Here is a 21,554-nt window from a genome sequence, read left to right as displayed (position 1 = left end):
CTTTCGTTTTCTAGGGTTCAAATCATATACATTAAAATAAACTAGATGTTACAAAAAAAGTCAGTTATAAACTGTATTTCAGATTGTGTTTCCATAAAACAGAGATTTTTTCATATCAAGAATTATGGTGACATATTTATGCGATCCACATACAATACAATTTAATTACAATTTTATGTTTTTTACGCAGCACAGTCAAGGCTACAAAAAGAAAGGGGGTCTTATTTATTTGGGAAATGTTTACTATGACGTCACACAAATCTATCATGTCTTTTTTGCCTATACTTAATTGTACTACAGATCTATACTATATCAAATCTTAGTATAATCTGCAGGTTTTTTTCCCGTTCATTTCATCCCACACAGCATGATAGATTTGGCTTCTTGATTGCAATGCATGTGTCAAAGTGAGGTCATATCGTAAAAGTGGACGCACTTTGTATGCAGTGGGAGGCTGATAAAGCTACATTTTGTATTCTGTTATAATCAAATAAAATATTATTTGCAGATATATCAGGTCATTAACTTGGATGCGATGTCTATTTTACTATATAATGCAAGGACTGTCTGTATATTCTCCAGACAAGTGAGGCAGTGGCATATTTGTATATTTGTCGTAGATTCAATTTAAAAGTATCAGAAGGGTCGTAATATATCGATTTATTGCAAGACCACACCCTTATATGCCAAGATTTTTTTTTACATATAAACTGAAGATATTTGAAAAGTGCTCTTAACCTAAAAATATCTTGCAAAATAAGTTTATTATATCTACATTGAATAAGAATAGAGGAATATTTCGGTGACGTTGTGATCATTGCTGAGGTAAACGGTAAATCTAATCTTATTACTCTTTACAAGACCGCGTCAGGCATATTTTATGGCTTTTATCACTAAGCAGAATCAACAACAAAGAATCAGAGAGGAACAGTTTGATAAAAGCTGACATTTGTTTAGATGATCCGAAAACACACTATATTTTCCCATCAACTTTAAAGTCTTCTGAAGCAAACTTTTAATACTAGTAGGTACCGGAGAGTTTGAGTTTGGTTTTACAGGTTTTGATCACAAGCATTTACACTATATTGAAAGACCCTGAAGTGTCATAACTCCTTTAGAAAATGGGTTTGTTATTCAACTCATCATCGTTTTGATTCAAAATTTCCTATAGATACTTTGTATAGCCTTGGTTTTTCTCAGCTTACTCAGTGGTGCTTGAGTATGAAATCAATGCTGCATAAACGACAGCTAGAGAGTCAACATAAAAGGATGATGTAAGTGACAACACCTCGGTCTAGTTTGTTGCTGATAATTTTGACCAAAACAATCGCACTTTAGATAGACACGAAACGTTCCATGACATGAGTATCATTGTTGGATTCACACGAAAGCAACAAAAGGAAGTCATCATTCTGCGAGTTGGAATTACGACCAAAGAACTGAAAAAAATGCAAAAATTGATTTTTACTATTGTAAGCTAGATCAAAGAAATTAAGTCGATATTTATTTTCAGATTTAAACGTCACAGAAGTTGAAGATACATCATGTGATAAGTCACTTCAATGTAGCGTTGTTTGGCCAAAGCTAAATCCAAGCTGGTCTGCTACCTGTCAAATGGTAAACAATTAGGATTATCCTGGACAGTCAAATGTTGAGATCTTGCCAATGTCAGACATGAACCTAAGTGGTGCTTTTTTGTATTTTTTCAGGCTACATTTTGTTTGAAAAAAGGCTAGAAAATATCAACATATTCCGGTGCTGACATTCGATCAGCCTTTGTATTGTAAAGTACGAATAATTTACGATAGGAGGCGAGGCTCGTGACAGTGTAATCAAAAGAGTTGTTCTTAGATTGCAGCAGAGTGCTTTTCATACAGAGATGAGTTTCTTGGGAGTGCTGGCACTTTTTTAAAAAATGAGCAACTAAGACCTTAAAAAGCTTTTGGAAACTGTGTATGCAGAGACGAGTGTTTCTCACATATTGACTGGTAGAGCTTACTCGCGAGCTACATGTATAACTTTTTAAGAAGACACGTTCTGGTTCAATTTGCCTTAAGAACTACTTTACGATCTGAACTATATGATTTTCACCTTCCCTTGAACGATTCAGACACTTCTGATACAAAAGAATTTTCTGACACATCTGACTGTATCTAAATGACATCTGATGAGGAGATAATTAAGATGAAGTTGATATAGAGAACAATACAGTAGATATACAAGGAGATGTGGATGTATTTGATAGTCTATCAAATGGAAATATTTCGGACAAATGTTGACAAAAGGACGATGCCTTGAAAAACATAAGAAAAAATGCAATAGTTTGAGAATCACATAAAGAACTTACGACTACTCTTGTTTTGTTGTAGTAACTTGTGATTAAGCGAAATGCTGCAAAAGTTTATCACAGCAGAAAGGACTGGATATGGATAGCTGCATTTAGAAACACCGAAATATTTGTTGTCGTAATTTGCTGCAACTGGTCACAACAAAAACACACTAAATGCGACCATCTTTATCTATCAACAGCAAATTTAACGCTTCACCTTGAGAATACTCATTGTACTCTTCACAATGCCTTTGTAATGATGGTTTTGATGATCAAGCACAAAGAACTCATCTTATTTACGCAGGACAAAATGACTTATCTCTACTAAAATGCATTTTAGTCTGCAAACGCTATTTCGATCGAATAAAGAATCTTTCCTGATACATCTAAATCAAGAGAGGGAGCAGAATTTCATTGAAATACTTTCCAGAAATCTTAGGAAAATGCTTATCAAGACTAGGTTAACAAAAATGATGTTGATATCAGCATTGCAGAAGCTGCATCAGAACACATTACATTGGTTAAGACAAAGATTTAATATTTTTATTGATAAACATAAAAGAGCCAACATGTCAGCCCGTACGGTTTCAATCAGACCAATATAACAACCAACCTCTATGATAAACGTAATGTCTATAACTTTTCTATCGTCAACTTCCCTTTTTTATGCAGCAATATACCTGCATCACCTGCATACGGATTTTATATACATGTATCTCATTTGATTCGATATGCAGAGCATGCTCTACGAAAGAGCAATTTCTAAAACGAAATTAATACTGATAAACAAGTCGATGAAATAAAAATATCAGCAGTCTTATTTAAAGGAATACTTTTTCAAGTTCTATGGTCGATAAATTTATCAATGAGTCAAATGATGACTTTCGTTTTTCATACTAATTATTAGTTAGTCGATTATTTATACATTGGATTTACGACTATTTACCCGTTATTTCCTTATCATGACAAGGAGCACACGGCGGGTGTGACCGGTTCGTGGCACCTGATGCACCTTTGATGCTTTGGAGGTCCATGTTTGCTTTGTTCCTCTTTTGTATTGTTTTATGGACTCTTGATCTTGAATACTTTTCGTTATCCCCGTATGTTTCATGTATGAGGATTGGGAGGATAAATATTTAGATATATCTAATGAAGAGGACAAAAATGAAGAAACTAAAGAGTTGTTCCCATTACAATTAATGAATTACAAATTCGATTTTTAATTTTGTTTAGTAAAAATAGATGTAAAAGCTATGTATATTTTAGGCCGATATTTTGATTAAAACAATGTAAGAATTTAAAAAGAAGATGGGCTGTTTTTCTTTCTTTTAGTGGAAACGTAAATGGTATGTGAATTAACAGAAACAAGAATTTTCGATAATCTTCTTTCAAACTATGCAGATTGAAGTGTTGAGGAGAGGGAGGGGAATACGGAATTAACAAACAAAATATAAAATTGAATACATCTTGTACTTTCATAAAATACCTAAAATTTATGCTGCAATAAGTTTCAGGTTTCACAATTTTCATGCTAATTTGGCTGGAATATATAACTAAGATTTTCTTAAAACCGTGTTTTTCCATAAATTTCGAGAAAAAGTGGTGATAAACAAATGATGGCATAGAAGAAAACCCCAGTATTATTTCGATGAAGGCAATTGTAAGATATTGTAAGATATTTAGAAGATTTACATAGGAGAACCTTTGGTCAAAAAAGCATTTCTGAAATTTTGGGAGTTGGAGTATGAATACATACTCCACTTATGTTTTATGTCGATTTTATTGCTCCTGCCATGGAATATCTGGGGTATATGGAGTTATCCCTTTCTCTAACTCATTCAGTATTTGTCTTTCGTCGGGACTGTTTTCCAGTCCTTCTTTCCGTGGTTTTTTTTATAGCTGATTTAAGCATTATATTAAAAGTTAAATTGATAATTTTTGGACGAATTTATCACATGTTTATACGCCCAACTTACGAAAGATTTATTCCTTTGACACAGAGAATATTTAATAATTCATCATTAATCACACTTTTATGTCATACTTGTAGACAATGAGCTTAGTTTATATCTGTGTATATTGATGTCTTGTATATCAAATTTCAGTTTAATGGAAATTGACAATTAAAAAGTTTTATCTAAGAAGTGAGCTCTAAACTCTTCACAGTTTTGACGCCCGCGTGCCGCACTGTTAGAACGTCTGCTCTAGCGTCGTGGAGTAAATTGATCCTTACGACGCGGGTTCCAAACCCACTGTAGGACGTGGAGACAGGTCCTTCGGACGAGATCGTATAGGTCCCGTGTCGCAGTAGTCGCTGGCAGGTAAAAGATCCCTCCCAGCTCATTGGCCCTTAGTGCCGAGTATAGGACAAAATTTGCAGCTCTCCAATGGCAAGTGGTTGTGTCTCCATATGAGTGAAAATATAGGTGATATATGATTTTTAATATGCAAAACATTTATAAATTTAATCATCAGCTATCTGACCCAGATTTGCAAAATAAAATTGACTTAAAAAATTACAGGTTTAGCGTATATCAAGGCACAGAAATTTTTCTTTCAGAATTTTTTAAAAAGACCATACATTTATCGTTTTCTTTCTATCAAGGAACTGCAAATTTAAAGTTTGGGCCTTTTTTTTGAGTGAAGCGCAGGTATGGCAAGAGTCACATACGCGGTTTACTGATTGAGACAAGTCCAATGCATAGAAGTTGTGCTTTATGACCAACAACATTTGGTGTTTTGTAGGATGAGCCAGACGAATGTGAAGGGCAGTTACAAGGCCATCAAGGACATTTAAAGTTTTGCAACAGCTTTTTCCGCTACTGGGTTCTTATTAGGGTTTTTAACTCGGCTGATCTCAAGGTTGATGCGATAGTGATCTAAGAGGTCATCCTCACGCAAGGCCACAAAACCTGGAGCAGGGTCGACACGGATAATAGCTCTTGGCCCATCTAGTGGGTGGAGATCCATGCACAGAAGGAGCAGTGCCTCCCTCAAGGTATGGGCCTTTTCATCGGCAACTAGACATGCGGCTGTATAGGCGGTTACTGTTTCTCTTAAGACCAGGATTAGTTGGTGGTTTTGCTTTATGACGTCAGCAGCTATATGGAAATTTTTTGAGTGAAGCGCAGGTATGGCAAGAGTCACATTCGCGGTTTACTGATTGAGACAAGTCCAATGCATAGAAGTTGTGCTTTATGACCAACAACATTTGGTGTTTTGTAGGATGATCCAGACGAATGTGAAGGGCAGTTACAAGGCCATCAAGGACACTGCCTGGGACTATGATGAGCTCAGTTGGTGGCTGTAGAGGATCAGACCTGCGTGCCACAAGTAATCCATCTCTTGCAATGGTAGCTATGTTCAAATATCGCTTGACGTCTCAGATATTTGTGAGTTTTTTGGAGGGTCTGGTACCCTGTTTTAAGTGTGCATGGGTTCGTCTTAGGTCCGGGCACTCTGCTTGAATATTGATCCATGCTGACCTTGTTGTAAAAGGTAAGGGCAAGGTTTCCATTTTATCGGTACCTTGGTCTTTGGCTTTAGCCACACGCACAACCGAGTCCTCCATTTGTATAATGAAATTGCATATTTGGCATGATGGATTTTCGCACTCTGCTGCATTTCTGCTGGCGAAGTCAGATGGAATATTTGCTGAACCTGCGAGGTGTTGAAGGTCGACCTGGTAACGGCTAGCTGTAGAGAGGAAGGATGTCACTCGAGGGCTTGAAGAGTACTCGCCGCGGCAAAGCTTTTGTATAGCCTGTACACATGGTTTGCTGTCTGTAAGGACGCATGTTTTGTGGGCTGACTGGATGATGTAAGGGCTGAAATGTTTTATGGACGCAGATATGCACAGAGCCTCGATTTCGCAAGGAAGCCATGTCACTTGGTGCTTCCGTAACTTTGCACTGAAGAATCCAGCTAGGTGAATTTTATCTTTTCGCATCAAGTATAGTGTTGCTCCAATTCCGCGCTTGCTTACAGAGCCATCTGTAATGATCCATAAATGGTCATCTCTGGTTGGAAGGTAGATTTCTTTGGAATCTTTAAGTTTTGTCTGGGCTGTGCGGAAGTGTTCTATCGACTCCTCAGACCACTTAACTTTGTCTTTTGACTGAAGACCACTGATAGCATTCTCCAATGGGGAGATGGCATGTGCACAACCAGGTAAGACATGGGATAACATCTTGTAGGCCCCAATAAATGAGCGGAGACCATGGACAGAATCTGGCAGTTTGCATGTAGCCAAAACAGAGACCTTATGAGGGCTTGCTGAGAGGCGGCCTTGTGTCCAGATCCATCCTAATATTGTAGTGGAACGTGGGCAGATTATTGTCTTGGTTGCTGATAACTTCAGACCGCAGGCATCCAGAGCTGTCATTATGTTGACCCAGTGTCGTAGAAGTTCTTCAGGGGTGTTTCCGCCACAGTACAGGTCATCAGCTAATTTTGACACATATCCTGCTTGCAGGTGATCGCCTAGGATTCTGCACATAAGCTCTTCTAGAGCAGTCTCTGATCCCGGCATCCCCATAGCACATCTGGTATAAACACGCACGCCTTTATATGGGGTGACAATGCCACAGTAGCGCATCGACTCTTTAGCTAGTGGGATCTGATAAAAGGCGCTAGTTAGGTCTGTTACTATTAGATATTTCCACTGACTTATGGTGCGCAAAGTGGAGTCAATATCTGGCATTAAGGATGGTTGAGGTTTCGAGTAGCGTCCAACGTCCTCGAAGGCGGTCACTAGCCTGTGTCCTCCATTAGGTTTAGAAACGAGGAAAGAGGGATTGAGGTATTCTACAGTAATGTTTAGCTCCTCTGGTTTTCTCAAGACTCCAAGGGCCTCTAGTTCATTACACTTGTCTTGCAGAATTTGTAACTTCTCCTTAGAATACTGGGGGAGGCGGCCCTTCCTCTGTGGGGGTTGCGTTGGACCCATGTTGATTTTCATGTCAAACTTTCCTGCTTTCCCATTGTATCCACTGAATTTGGGATCGAACAGAGAATCATGTTCCTGCAGGGCTTTGCAAAATAATTGTTGAGCCTCAAGGGTGAGGATATTGTCAGGATTGACTTTGACTGTATCTGAGTGTAGGACTGTGTCGTGTAGTGAAGTCTCAGTGGCTGGCAAGGAACTGGGCACTGTGTCATAGGTGCTGCTTAATGCCGGTATAGTAGGAAGGACTTGACAGAAATGTTCATTTTTCTTCAGTTGCTTGGGTTCATCTGTATTATTCACGATGCGAATTTTCCCTGCAACCACCTCAACAATTTCTGGTCTAGGCCACATGTTTTGTGCACATCGAGATTCAACGCGGGGTTCAACAGCAACTGTACCCTCGGCTGGGATGTGTTCTAGTACGTTGAGCTCAAGGTGTGATCCAGGCCATACTGTGGTAGATGGGGACTTCATAACATATGCATGAGTTCGCCGAATGTGGTGCTGTTTGTTTCCTTCCCGAGTACGGTAATGGATGACATAGAGGTCGCCAATCATAATTTCGTGACGTGCTGGACGGATACTGATATCATTAGCAGACAGAAATGGGATTCCTGCTAGGAAGTCTACATCAAGATCTTTCACTACTAAGGCCTCAACATGTAGCGTTATGTTTTCTCGGGTCACATCGAAGTGTGTCTCACCTACTATTTCTAACGGAGTGGTGCCATCAGCCTGTAATGCATGTTGAGTGGACTTTGTGATTTCGATTCCTAGAAGCTCAGCGACGCACGCTCTAATCATGCTAATTTCTGCTCCACTGTCTAGTGTTATGTGGATGACATGTTGATTGTAGTAAGCTTTCATTTGTGGAGACTGTTTTGTGCTGACTCGTCTTGAAGTAGGGACTCCCTCCAAGTCATAGAGTTGATCGTCATGGAGTTGGTTACTGGCACTAGTCTCCTCATCAGCATCGTCCGGGAAATTATTGCTAGCGCATAGGTGTCTGGCTCGACTCATAAATGTCTTGTCATCTTGAGGTAAGAATTTGCAGGTGCTTAGAAAATGATCAAAGCGAGGTCTCCCTGCTTGTTTGCATAATGGGCATACCTTGTTGGTTTTCGTGCGAATACTTGGAGTCCGTTGCATTGTGGACGGTGGTGGATTGTAGCTTTTAAAGGCTGTGCGAAGGACTTTGGCATCATTGTTCATACGAATTTCATCAAGTAGGCTGTCTAAGGCTTGAGATATTTCAGGTTTAAGGCTAGCTAATGTCTTTGATCTTAACTCTGGGCCATACCGTTGTTTAACCAGGGCTGGTAGATCCTTGTGCAGTAGACGAAGCCAGGTCAATGTGATGAGGTTTTCGAGGGATGGTGATAACTCCTCATCAGCCTCAGGGGCTCACCAAGGTGAGTTATGCCTCCTCCACGTTGAAGTAGATTGTCTTCAATGAAGCTGGTTAACTTCTGGAACAGGTCCTCAGGTCGTTCCCCTGGTTCCAGGCGAATGTTATCAAAGTCTAAAAAATGTGCGCCTGTAGATTGGAATCCAAAATGTGTTCGAATAGCTTGCCATATCGACTTTACAGATGTGGAATTTTTGACAATTGTGTTCCTTGAGATGATTGGGCAATAATTAGCAATTTGTCCAAGCATGAGTTCCAAGTGGGCTACCTTTTGTGCAGCTGTCCGCCGTGCTTCTTCGGGAACATTTTGTCCGTCGTTGGCAAGGCCACGTCTAGGATTTGCTGGGGTTTTCTTAGCCCATGTTGCCCCGTCCACTAAGAAAATTGCAAAGTTCGGATCGAGAGAGAGTGTATACTGTAGGTTTTGCTTCCACGCCTCAAATGTTGTAATAGTTTCATTTTTGGTCAAGGACCATTGTTTTGGAGCGCGATTGCCGGCCATAATGTGTTTGACCGTAAGTGTAAACTCATAAACTATAAACAGCTATCGTGGAAACTGTCCCTGTTATGCGTTGTTTGCCGGGAATTCCTTTACCTTGATTGTTTGGTTGGAGTGTAATCCTTGTCGCTACCACCACGCCAATAATGAAGGAAAACTGTTAAACAGGATGAGAGTTTATACAACAAGTTTTGGCTCCAAAACATAAAACAATAATATGCAAAAATGATCTCCTAAAACAAAAGAGTTCCTCGTAGTTATTAAGTAAGTCGTACATAAAACACTGGCGAAAAGAGAAAGCATGGTTTATTGAACTGCTGAATTTTTCGAATTTATACCATATTTCCCACAGAAAAATCCTACAGCTTTTGTTGTGATACCATTTTGAAGATTTCGGACGATGTGATCTGCTTGTTATTTACAGAAAAAACGTCTGTAAAGTGAGTTTTTGTCACGAAATCGGCCTTGTAAAGTTTACATCTGGGCATTAAGCATGCTGAGGAGTTCACAACTCAGGACGACCAAATTAATTTACATGTGATTTTTACATGGATATTCTATTACTACGAGTCGTCTACGGAATAATATGGTCAATTGAAGTAAATTTGGTAAACGATCGATAAACAGTGTCAGTGTATCTACAGTGGTGTAAAATATGTAGTAAATAATGTCGGGCTCGAGATCCCGAAAACTCTTACATGAACTCTGTCAGCTGTAAACATAGATGATAGACCCTTCGCTGTAGGTCTCTGCTGTAAACAATACTATTCAATTACATTATAGACCTGACAGTGTATAGACTTGTTCCTGGGAGGTTTTTGCAACTGGCCGTCAATGATTCACCTACATCGTTAATCCTATCACCATGATCAAGCCTGCAGATTTTATCAATCACACGCAGCACAGTTAAGGTTACAAAAAGGAGGCGGAGCCTAATTTGTACGGGAAAACTTGACTATGACATCATACATAATATACGTCATACAACATTTCTTTAAAATACCACAAAATGAGTTTATCTGTTAATTTAACCAGTAAGAAATCATCAGACTACATAAAAACTTACTACAGCGTGTTGTTTTGTCGTTAGTTAAATCCCACATAGCAATTTATAAACAAGTCACTGATCGCAATACATTTGTCAATATGACGTCATTTCTTACACCGTGACGTAGTTTGTATGCAGTGAGAGACAGATCAAGTAATATTTTCTCAACAAAATATGTATTTTCTAATTAAATAAAATATTTTTTACAGATATTCCATAGGCCAATAACTTAGATTTAATGTCTTCTTCACTATTTTAATAATATATTTTCCGTACATTGCGTATTTAATTGACACTGCCGTATATTTGTATGCAAGTACATCGGAGGGTAAGGTGGGGGGTCTTAATAAATCGATCTAGTGCAAGGGCATACACTCTATGGATCAAAGTAAGCTTTTACATTTCAACTAAAGAACTATTAAGGTATTTGAAAAGTGCTGCGATCCTGATGAAATCTTAAAAACAATTTAATTAGATCAATGTTTCATCCGCTGCGCAGCAAAAAATAAAGCATTCGGTCATTAAAGATTAATTTTAACAATGAAATTGCAGAGTTTAGACAGGATCGCAGCACTTTTTAGAAACTACAAAGCGTGTTGAAAATATTTATATACTAAACTTGGAAATTTAACTTGGTTATGCCCTTGCACTAGTGATGTTTATATATAACATCAATACTTCAAGTCAATGTGCTAAAATCGCGTGACTGCCGCATCACGTGACTAGTCTAAATATAAAATATAATCGTCCTCGATATGTAGTTATTAATCATAATTACAATTATCTGATATAAATAATGTACTAAAAATAATCGCCATCCCGATTACGAATACATTTTTAAATATAAAACTTAGTCAATATTTCCATTGCGCACCTTAACTGTACTGCGCACCGGTAACTTCATTCCTTTAGGAACTTTTTCCTATTTATGGTGATTTGCAATTTGTTGAGCTTTGAAAATGTGCATCTATGTTATAACATCATTTTTATTAACTGTCCATCCAAAATATCACAAGACAGTTTTGCTTCTTACATTCACCTTGGCCGGGGAATAAGAACCTGTTTGTTACAGTGGAAACCCTTCGCTTCTTCAAGGACTTGAATGTCAGAATCATCTACACAAACCAGATATTGATGAGTGAATATAAACAGCTCAGCAGTGACGAGTGTTACCTTTTTACACGTTATGAGATCTCCATTGATGCTGATGTAGTATTCACTTGACACTCCTGCATTCCCAGTATAAAACAGGCCAGTATAGTATAGTACTTCTTATGAAGTCATGTGTTATCCATTAAAACTATGTTAGCTAGCTCATAATTAGAGGCTCAAGTTTTTTGGTTCCTTATATAATTTTGCAATATTTTTACCAACACAGGTATCATACTTGGTAACAAATCCTGCTTTTCCTCTTAAGAGTTTGAACAATGAATGATCTTACTCAAGTTTACTTATATGTTGTTCACGGAGCCAAAAATTTTGTTTGGAGTTAGTTGCCTATGTGATGTTGGTAAAATATTGCCATTATATGGGTACACAAATCTTATCATGTATGATTCAAATTTTCAATTGTTGAATCAAGACATAGTGTACGTGGGACCACATACACATTTATCACATAAACTGTGCAGGTCATAGACACAGCTTGTATATATGTAGAATGATTAACATAATATAATGCTGATATAGTATTGTTGCTAAGGGTGCACACCATAGTTTGAGGTGACCTTTTACTGAGAATTAGTGTAGAAGTGAGGTCCACATACACTACTTATGTTTACCATGCAACCTACCACTGATTTACACGTTATGTTGTATTTTATGATTGTGAAGGACCATATTCACATTTATTTCACTGACACATGTATTTATTTGGTTGACTCTTGTAGGAACATATACGCATATTTTGTGGACATGTGCAGAACAATATGCATATGTATTTTGTTGACTTGTACAAGACCATGTGCACATGTATTACCTTTTGACTCATGAAAGATTATATGCACATGCATTTTGTTGATCTGGGCAGAATTATATTCACATGTATTTTGTCGTTGCAGAACCATACATAATTATGCCAAATTCACATACATTTTGTTTTGTTGACTTGTACACAACCATATGCACATTATTTTGTTGACTTAGTCACTTGTGCAGGACCGTATGCTCATGTATTTTGTTTTTGCTATCTTGTGCAGGACAATATATGCACATACAAGTTGTTGACTGATGCAGGTCCCTATGCACACATATTCTGGTGACTTGTGTAGGACCATATACACATGAATTTTGTTGTACTGTGCAGGGAAAAAAATGTGCAGGACCAGATGCACTTGAGTTTGTTGACTTGTGTAGGACCATATACACATGTATTTTATTGGATTGTGCAGGACCATATGCACAGTAATGCACTTGTGTTTGTTGATTTGTGTAGGACCATATACACATGTATTTTATTGGATTGTGCAGGACCATATGCACAGTAATGCACTTGTGTTTGTTGATTTATGTAGGACCATATACACATGTATTTTATTGGATTGTGCAGGACCATATGCACAGTAATGCACTTGTGTTTGTTGATTTGTGTAGGACCATATACACATGTATTTTATTGGATTGTGCAGGACCATATGCACAATAATGCACTTGTATTTGTTGATTTGTGCAAGACCTGCATGGTATTACATAATGACATACAAATTTTGTTGACTTGTGTAGGACCATATACACATGTAATATGGTGAATTGTGCAGGACCATATGCACTTGTGTTTGTTGATTTGGGCAGGACCTGAATGGTAGTGAATAATGACATACATTTATGTTGATTATGTAGGACCATATACACGTGATCTGTTTCGCTTGTGCAGGACCATATGCACTCATGTTTTCTTGATTTGTGCAGGACCATATGCACATGTGATGTATTTATAAGTCTTGCAGGACCTGCATGGAACTTCATAATGACATACATTTCTGTTGACTTGTGTAGGACCATATACACATGTAATTTGTTGACTTGTGCTGGTCTATAGACAAATGTTTTTGGTTGTCTCAGGCATGACTATATGCACTTTTTCTGAAGTGAATCCAGAACCATAGGTATCTAAAATAAAGTGTGCAGAAGTGTGTTTTGAATAACATGCATATTTGGCATTATCATGTTCTCCAGAATCAATCAATGCACAAGTTTATAATTTATAAGTTAGCAATTTATTTGCAATACATATTTAAATATAGACTTAATATGTATGATAATGCATGTTTGCTCTCTTTCTTGGTAATATAATGTTATAATGAGAAAAATTTATGCTGCATATATGTAGACATATTCTCATGTTGGAATTTACATAACCTGTTATTCTCTGTTGATGTATTGCAGTTGTGCAATACCCAAAGTAAAATAATTGTCATTCTCTAAGAATTTATCTTGCATGTTCTGATTGTTCAGTTGTATAGAACATGGCTTAAAATATTGATTTAGATCAGAGCACTTGATTTAAAAAAAAAAGATGAATATCATATACTGGATAGTTGTTTACACTTTTATTTTTCCAGAGTTACCCATCCCACCAAATTAGAAACAGACACTATCCACACTGGGTAACACTTGCAGAAGCTATATAGGCCATGTGGAAACAACAGTCAGAAATCAGACATGCATGCACAGACAACGCAACAGTGGACAAACAAGTGCCCATTACCAAGGACATTGCCTCAACATAGCAAAGTATTATGGCAACAGCCACTTTAAGTTTTGGTGGTGTATTGGTTCATGTTTCTGGGGACTGCTCTATCAACAAGTCCATTGAGTAAGATAATATCATGATCAAATGGTTTTTCAATTAATTCAATAGTTTCTGTAAAAAATATATATCCTAATTTTGAAATAATGATTTTTATACACTTCATGTCTTTTTTCAGTACATGAAACAAATTTTTGTCAATTCTTCTGAAACAGGGGTTAAAGATATGCAGCAGGGCCCAAAATTTTAAATTCTAATCACTTTAACTCAATTGACCAATGCAATTTAAATATTGTGATTAAAACTCAAAAAAAAAAAAAAAAAAAAAAAAAAAACTTTAATTTAAAAACTAACCTCATTCAGGATAAAAAGACTCATTTGAATATTTTAAAGCTTTGATCAAGATCTAGTAAACTGACAGTCTTGTCAGAGGGATATTTACAAGTTTTATGTCAGATGGTATTAAACTACCTAAAATAAAACTTTCTAGAAATCAAAGAAGATTTAGGGTGATCCTAGGATCATTAATATATATATATATATATATTAGATGGAAAAAGAAAGAAAATGGTAAAATTACAGGCCCTTTAAAAGATACACATTTTGTTGAAATCATATCTCCTATAATAGTTCTACAAAATATGAAACAAAGGGTGAACACAGTTCATGAATCATCTCTATAATCAATCTCTGTAGAACTCAGTAGTCGTCAAGCGGGACCATACGTTTGACAAATGCAAATTACTGTAGCATAATGGTATCCTAATGAGGATTTACTGTCATGCAGGACAAAATACATGCTTATTAATCCTGCAATTTCTATTGATGATGCATTTAAGCTTATGCATACGATTGTTGTATGCAATGTTGTTTCACTAAACATGGGACCATACATGTTAAGAAAGTTGCAGCACTTGGTATATGGAATATCTCAGTTAACACTGGACCATATGTGTTAAGTAGTTGCATCATGTTGTATATGGAATATTTCTCTAAACACGGGACCATACGTGTTTAGAAGGTACATGTTTTGTACAAGAAATGTTTTACTAAACACAGGATCATATACATGTTTAGTAGGTTACATCATGTTGTAATAGATATTGGCTAAACACAGGACCATATGTGTTTGAATAGTTTGATCAACTTGTATATGGAATGTTTCACTAAACACGAGACCATACGGGTTTAGAAAGTACATTGTGCATGGAATGTTTCACTAAACACGGGACCATACGTGTTTAGTGGGTCACATGTTGTAAATGGAAGATTGTCTAAACACGGGACCGTACGTGTTAAGGAATTTATACCACTTTGTATATGTTATATGTGACTGAGCACAGGGCCATACGTGTTGAGGCAGTTTCATTACTTTAAATATACACAATATTTATTAATTTATTTGAAATGTCTCTTGCTGACATCAGTTACCAATAGTATGTCAGATAAGCGTTATACCATATGTATGACATTATCTGTATTGTCAGATTCCGCTTATTAGCTACATAACAGCTTTTCCATTCTTTCAAGCAGATCTATTTCATTTTTCATGTTTTCAGAGAAAACTAGCAATGTCTCTCTTTATTAGAAATAAGTTATTGTAATTCACAGTTTGCTGTTCACTCTATCCAGGAAATAACATATTACCTGGTGTTTGAAAAGTGTTTACAAAACTTTTAACCATAAGAAAAGACCAGCTGGGATAGGATACAATATTTATAAATTTAAATTATGCAATAAGCTGAAAACACCTTGTGTAGCAGGGGCCAAGCCAGAAGTTTTCTGTTGGTTCCTTATACCTATCCTCACAAATTCAAACCCTCAGTTTGGTAATCTGTTTTCCTCTCGAGTGGTCAGAAATTGTCTGCAGTTAAGAGGAACATTTTTATGCAACATGATGTAAGTTTGACATCTCGGTTGACTGGTCAGAAGTTGTCTGCAGTCATGAGACACATTTTATGCAGCATGGTGTATGTTTGACACCTTTGTTGACTGCTTCAGAAGTTAACTGTCTGCAGTCACGAGGCATATTTTTATGCAGCATGGTGTATGTTTAGCTACTTTGTTGAACAAAAGTTGCCTGCAGTTAAGAGGCACTTTAATGCTGCATGGTGTTTGTTTGATACCTTTGTTGACTGGTCAGAAGTTGTCTGCAGTCAAGAGGCACATTTTGATGCAGAATGGTGTAAGTTTAACAACTTTGCTGACTGTAGCATGGTGTATGTTTGATACCTTTGTTGACTGGTCAGAAGTTGTCTGCAGTCAAGAGGCACATTTTGATGCAGAATGGTGTAAGTTTAACAACTTTGTTGACTGGTCAGAAGTTGTCTGCAGTCGACAAGGTCAGTGTTCATGATTATAAATTCCCATTTTGCTGTCTGGTTAATATTTACTACAGACAGTTGTTTTGTATACTTTTTAAAATTATTTCATGTTTTGTCCTTCGTAATGTTTTCACTCAGTCTTATTGGATGTTTCTTTTTCTTGTTCACAATAACTATTGTATTGTCTTTTGAACTGAGTGTATATGTCAATTTTTTTTAAGGATGTTTAAATGCTTTTGTATTAATCATCCTGTTGAGGAATTTTGCGTCTCCTGCCAAGACGCCTTTGGGTGGGTGGATCCAATCTCTGATTGGATTGTGGCTGTTTGTTATTGTTTTCCCACCTTTTTAGCTCACCTGAGCCGAAGGCTCAAGTGAGCTTTTCTGATCACATTTTGTCCGTCGTCCGTCCGTCTGTCCGTCTGTCTGTCTGTCTGTCTGTCCGTCCGTCTGTAAACTTTTCACATTTTCGACTTCTTCTCAAGAACCACTGGGCCAATTTTGACCAAACTTGGTACAAAGCATTCTTGGGTGAAGGGGAATTTAAATTGTTAAAATGAAGGGCCAAGTCCCCTCACAAGGGGAGATAATCAAGAAAAGACAAAAATAGGGTGGGGTCATTAAAAAATCTTCTTCTCAAGAACCACTGGTCCAATAAGGCTGAAACTTATGTGGAGGCACCCTGGGATAATGTAGATTCTAAATTGTTCAAATCATGACCCCCGGGGGTTGGGCGGGGCCACAATGGGGAATCAAATTTTTACATAGAAATATATAGGAAAAATCTTTGAAAATCTTCTTCTCAAGAACCACTGGGCCAGAAAAGCTGAAACTGATGTGGAAGCACCCTGGGGTAGTGTAGATTCTAAATTGTTCAAATCATGACCCCCGGGGGTAGGGCGGGGCCACAATGGGGAATCAAAGTTTTACATAGAAATATATAGGAAAAATCTTTGAAAATCTTCTTCTCAAGAACCACTGGGCCAGAAAATCTGAAACTGATGTGGAAGCACCCTGGGGTAGTGTAAATTCTAAATTGTTCAAATCATGACCCCCGAGGGTAGGGCGGGGCCACAATGGTGAATCAAAGTTTTACATAGAAATATATAGGAAAAATCTTTGAAAATCTTCTTCTCAAGAACCACTGGACCAGAAAAGCTGAAACTGATGTAGAAGCACCCTGGGGTAGTGTAGATTCTAAATTGTTCAAATCATGACCCCCGGGGGTAGGGCGGGGCCACAATGGTGAATCAAAGTTTTAAATAGAAATATTTAGGAAAAATCTTTGAAAATCTTCTTCTCAAGAACCACTGGGCCAGAAAAGCTGAAACTCATGTGGAAGCATTGTGGGGTAGTGTAGATTCTAAATTGTTCAAATCATGACCCCTGGGGGTTGGGTGGGGCCACAATATGTATTACAAGGGGGAAATCTGGTAAAGAACAATATGACAAAAGATTCTCAGGTGAGCGATGTGGCCCATGGGCCTCTTGTTTGATGACAGGCAGCAGTTTAGAGCATTTTGTATATGTCTTCCAAACTTATGATGTTTATAAGGGGGTCAACTTAAAATGCATGTATATTGTACCTTGTGAAAGATTACAGGGTTTGAATTATTATTCTAGTCTTGCTGACCCCCCTTTTGCCTATGTACATCATGTTACAATGTCATTATGGTGCTGGGGGTCAGATTGTGTAATATTTTGACTAAGATGTGTAATACTCTATATTTGAGTCCTCCTTTTTCTGACCCCCATTTTGTTAACTGTGTTTTACTTTTCCGTCATTTACTTTAATAAATGACGTACATGTTTCGCTTCAGCATGATGTTATTTGTTTTTGCCTGTTTATCAAAAAACAAGCTCAGTCGTTTGGCAGGAGAACTAAGGAACATAAATGAAATTTGTTTCATGATTACTTATAAATTATCAAAGATGAAATAGAAATCCATGATAAACACTATCACGTTGTTCATTTTTTCTTCCTTGCTTAAGTACAAATCTAATTGATGGTGGACCCTCATCGCTCTCGAAGGAAGTCATATCACTTAGCGTGATAGGGGGGGGGGGGTCAATTTAGTTGTCCTCATTGGGGTGGCTCTTTTGTGTTACAGAAAATGTAGATCACGTGAGTAGAAGTTTCAGCTTTATTTAATTTATCAATTACATAAAAAAAATGTCACAGATAATAAACCAGCATTAACGTCATAATAAAAAAGCTTCAAAACATCATTAAATATCAAAAGATAGAGAACGATCGTGTAATGTAATGATATATCAGATATGCAACTGTTTTCGGAATGTTTATTATGAAAGAAATATTTTTCTGTCGTTAACATTATTTCAGTATCAAACACACAATGATTATTGTTTTCATACAAAGGATATTTTATTTCAAAAGTTATTTATAAACGAGAACGAATATTAATATTCTTTAAGTATACTAGTATTTGATTGAAATGCTATCTAGAAGTTTTTTCATTGTAGAGCAAACCCGAAAGAGAAAGAAGAAATAATGCATTTACTATCTCGAGGTATAATTTTGTAAAATTTGGCAAAATATCTATAATATGAATAAATAAAACAAAATTTTACAATTTACACTGATTAAAAGAACTTTTATATTTGTCAGAGATATCGCCGTTCTACAAAACTTCAATATTTCACAAAGCAAATGCTTTTCTCAAAGATGGTGGTAAAATTTTGTGTTTGATTGGAGAATGGGGATCTGGGAAATCGTCAACAGCCAAAAAAGTTTATATGTCCACTACTGGTAGAACACCAGTTGTAATAGAAGACATACTGATGTTTGATGTGAGTACTTGTCAGGAATCTATTATCGTAGAGGAACCATTACCAATAGAGAATTTTTCCGGTATAGAAAGAAAAGATATTTTCGAAAAGATTATCTCTTTATGTAAACAAATACAGACATCTAATGACATATTTCTAATAATCACTTCAACTGAGGAGCCTGGGGAAAACTTACAGAGAAAATCAAGGATTGCGTAGTGCAAAGTAATGATTTATGTTGTCTTTACTTAAATTGGAAGAGTTTAACAGACGCAGACCGTATTCAAATCCTTCACACCATCTTCGAACATTACAATCCAAATATACCGTTTTCTAATGTAGAACAAACTGCATCATCAAAGATGCAGGCTCAATCATTTGGTTTCCCAGAAATTTGCACATTGTTGTCAAGATGTAGAGAATTTCAAAATAGTCCTTCTGTGTTTCTGAATAGACCATTGCGTTATTTAAGTTCATATATACAGAAACTGACTAAATCTCTAGAGGAAAAAGAAAAGTTTGCAATAATGGTATTCATGAGTGTAAATAATATGAAAATAGATGTTAATGAATTGAACGAGAAGCTTAGGAAAATATTAAGAACGTGTGGTCTCAATGCAGACAAAAGTGTACAGTTAGAAACGATTATACCAAAGGAATTCGTTTTACAGGTAGAGTCGTCAGTTTATGTGTTACAACATGAAATTATAAAGAGAATAACTCTTACAACTTTTGGAAAGTTTTATTTCTCAGATTTACTTAAGTTTTCTTCGAAGAACGATTTGGTAGGCTGGATTAAACTCAAGAAGACACACATTTTTACACCGTTGGTGGAAAGAATGCGTCGGATATAGAACCAGTTCTTGAAATTAATGAGGAACAATGGAATCAATATCAGAAGAAAATGCAGAGTACATCTCAACCAACATGTGAGAAAAGTGATAAAACATATGACAAACATAATATTGACCTCTAAAACAATCATACCGTTTGTAATGTAGATTATTCATTTGTTAGTAACCACTACTCGTGTTGAATAATGAAACAATCTAAAGTTTTGATTGATTGTATGTTGTTTTACGTTCCATTCAAGAATTTTTCTTTCCTATGGAAATGTCATCATATACGGTATACCGGTGAAGGACTTCAAATGTAATCTTAACTCGACACTCAGGGTTATTGAGCGGTGAGGGATCATTATGGTGCCAACGCCTTTTGTGACATGGAGCCTCACAACTGTTACTTCAAAGTGCCTAGTAGTGAAGGAACAGTTGATGAATATTTTTTATCGACTAAGGTCAATCGTGGCCGAGATACCAACTCATGATCTTCCAATCAAGGAGTGAGTGCTCTACTGATGGAGCTTCGAAATCCGTGATATACCAAAGAAGGAAAATGCTTGTTACTGTACCAAGAAAATTTTTCATTCCCATTTATTCATTTGCTATTTGATTAATTTAACTCGTTTTTAAGATCAAAAATATATAAGGTCTGGAAATATTCTGTAGTAACGTAAGATTTTACTATGTTCAATATGACAATCAAAATGGGAAGTGTGAAATAGTGAAGTGAAAACAAAAACATACAATATTAGAGAAACAAACGATTTTTGTTCTCTTGAGTTCGTATCTCGGCCGCGACTGACCTAGTTGTAAAAATGGGTAGCAACTGTTCCTTCGCCATGCGCTCGGCACTTTGATGTGAAAGTTAAATTGTGGGTCCGTCGAATGAGACCTCTCCGTATGAGTGAAAAATTCTCGAGAGGGACGTTAAAAAATATAAAATCAATCAATCATGTACATAATAATCAATATGATGTTACATTAAAAGTCGGTTATAGAATAGTATCTCACATTATGTTTCCATTAAACCGATATTTTTTCATGTCAAGAATGTAGTGAAAAGTCTTCAACGGCATTTTTAAAAAAATATTTTAAGCGATGGTTCCTATTAACAATGGTAATTTCCATTCCTACTTCGATACGATATATCCAGGTGAGCTTGAAATAAAGATACCACGGAGTCTGACACATTTTTTTTTATACTTGGATATTTTACCTGAAAAAGACATTAATGGTAATCTAACAACCAAGCTAAATGACAAACGTGATGACTTTAACTTTTCTATTGTCAACTTCCCTTTACGATGTAATTCATTGACAAGCAAGTTGATGAAACAAGAATATCAGCCGTCTCGTTTAAAGACATCATTTCGTAAGATCTATGGTCGATACAATGACCTTGTCAGCAAATACAATTTATCATCGAGTTAAACGCTGACTGACGTTTTTCATACTAATTGTTAGTCCATTATTGACGAATTGAGGACGGCTTTTCCCGTTATTCCCCGATCATGACAAGGAGCACACGGCGGGTGTAACCGGTCAGCAGGTGATGCTCATTCCTCCATGGCACCCGATCCCACCTCTGATGTTTTCGGAGGTCCGTATTTGCTCTGCT

This window comes from Saccostrea cucullata, unplaced genomic scaffold (assembly GCF_032062105.1).
Source record: "Saccostrea cucullata isolate Sc308-1 unplaced genomic scaffold, CSIRO_AGI_Scuc_v1 ctg9469, whole genome shotgun sequence".
NCBI lineage: Eukaryota > Metazoa > Mollusca > Bivalvia > Ostreida > Ostreidae > Saccostrea > Saccostrea cuccullata.
This window is presented reverse-complemented; position numbering follows the sequence as displayed.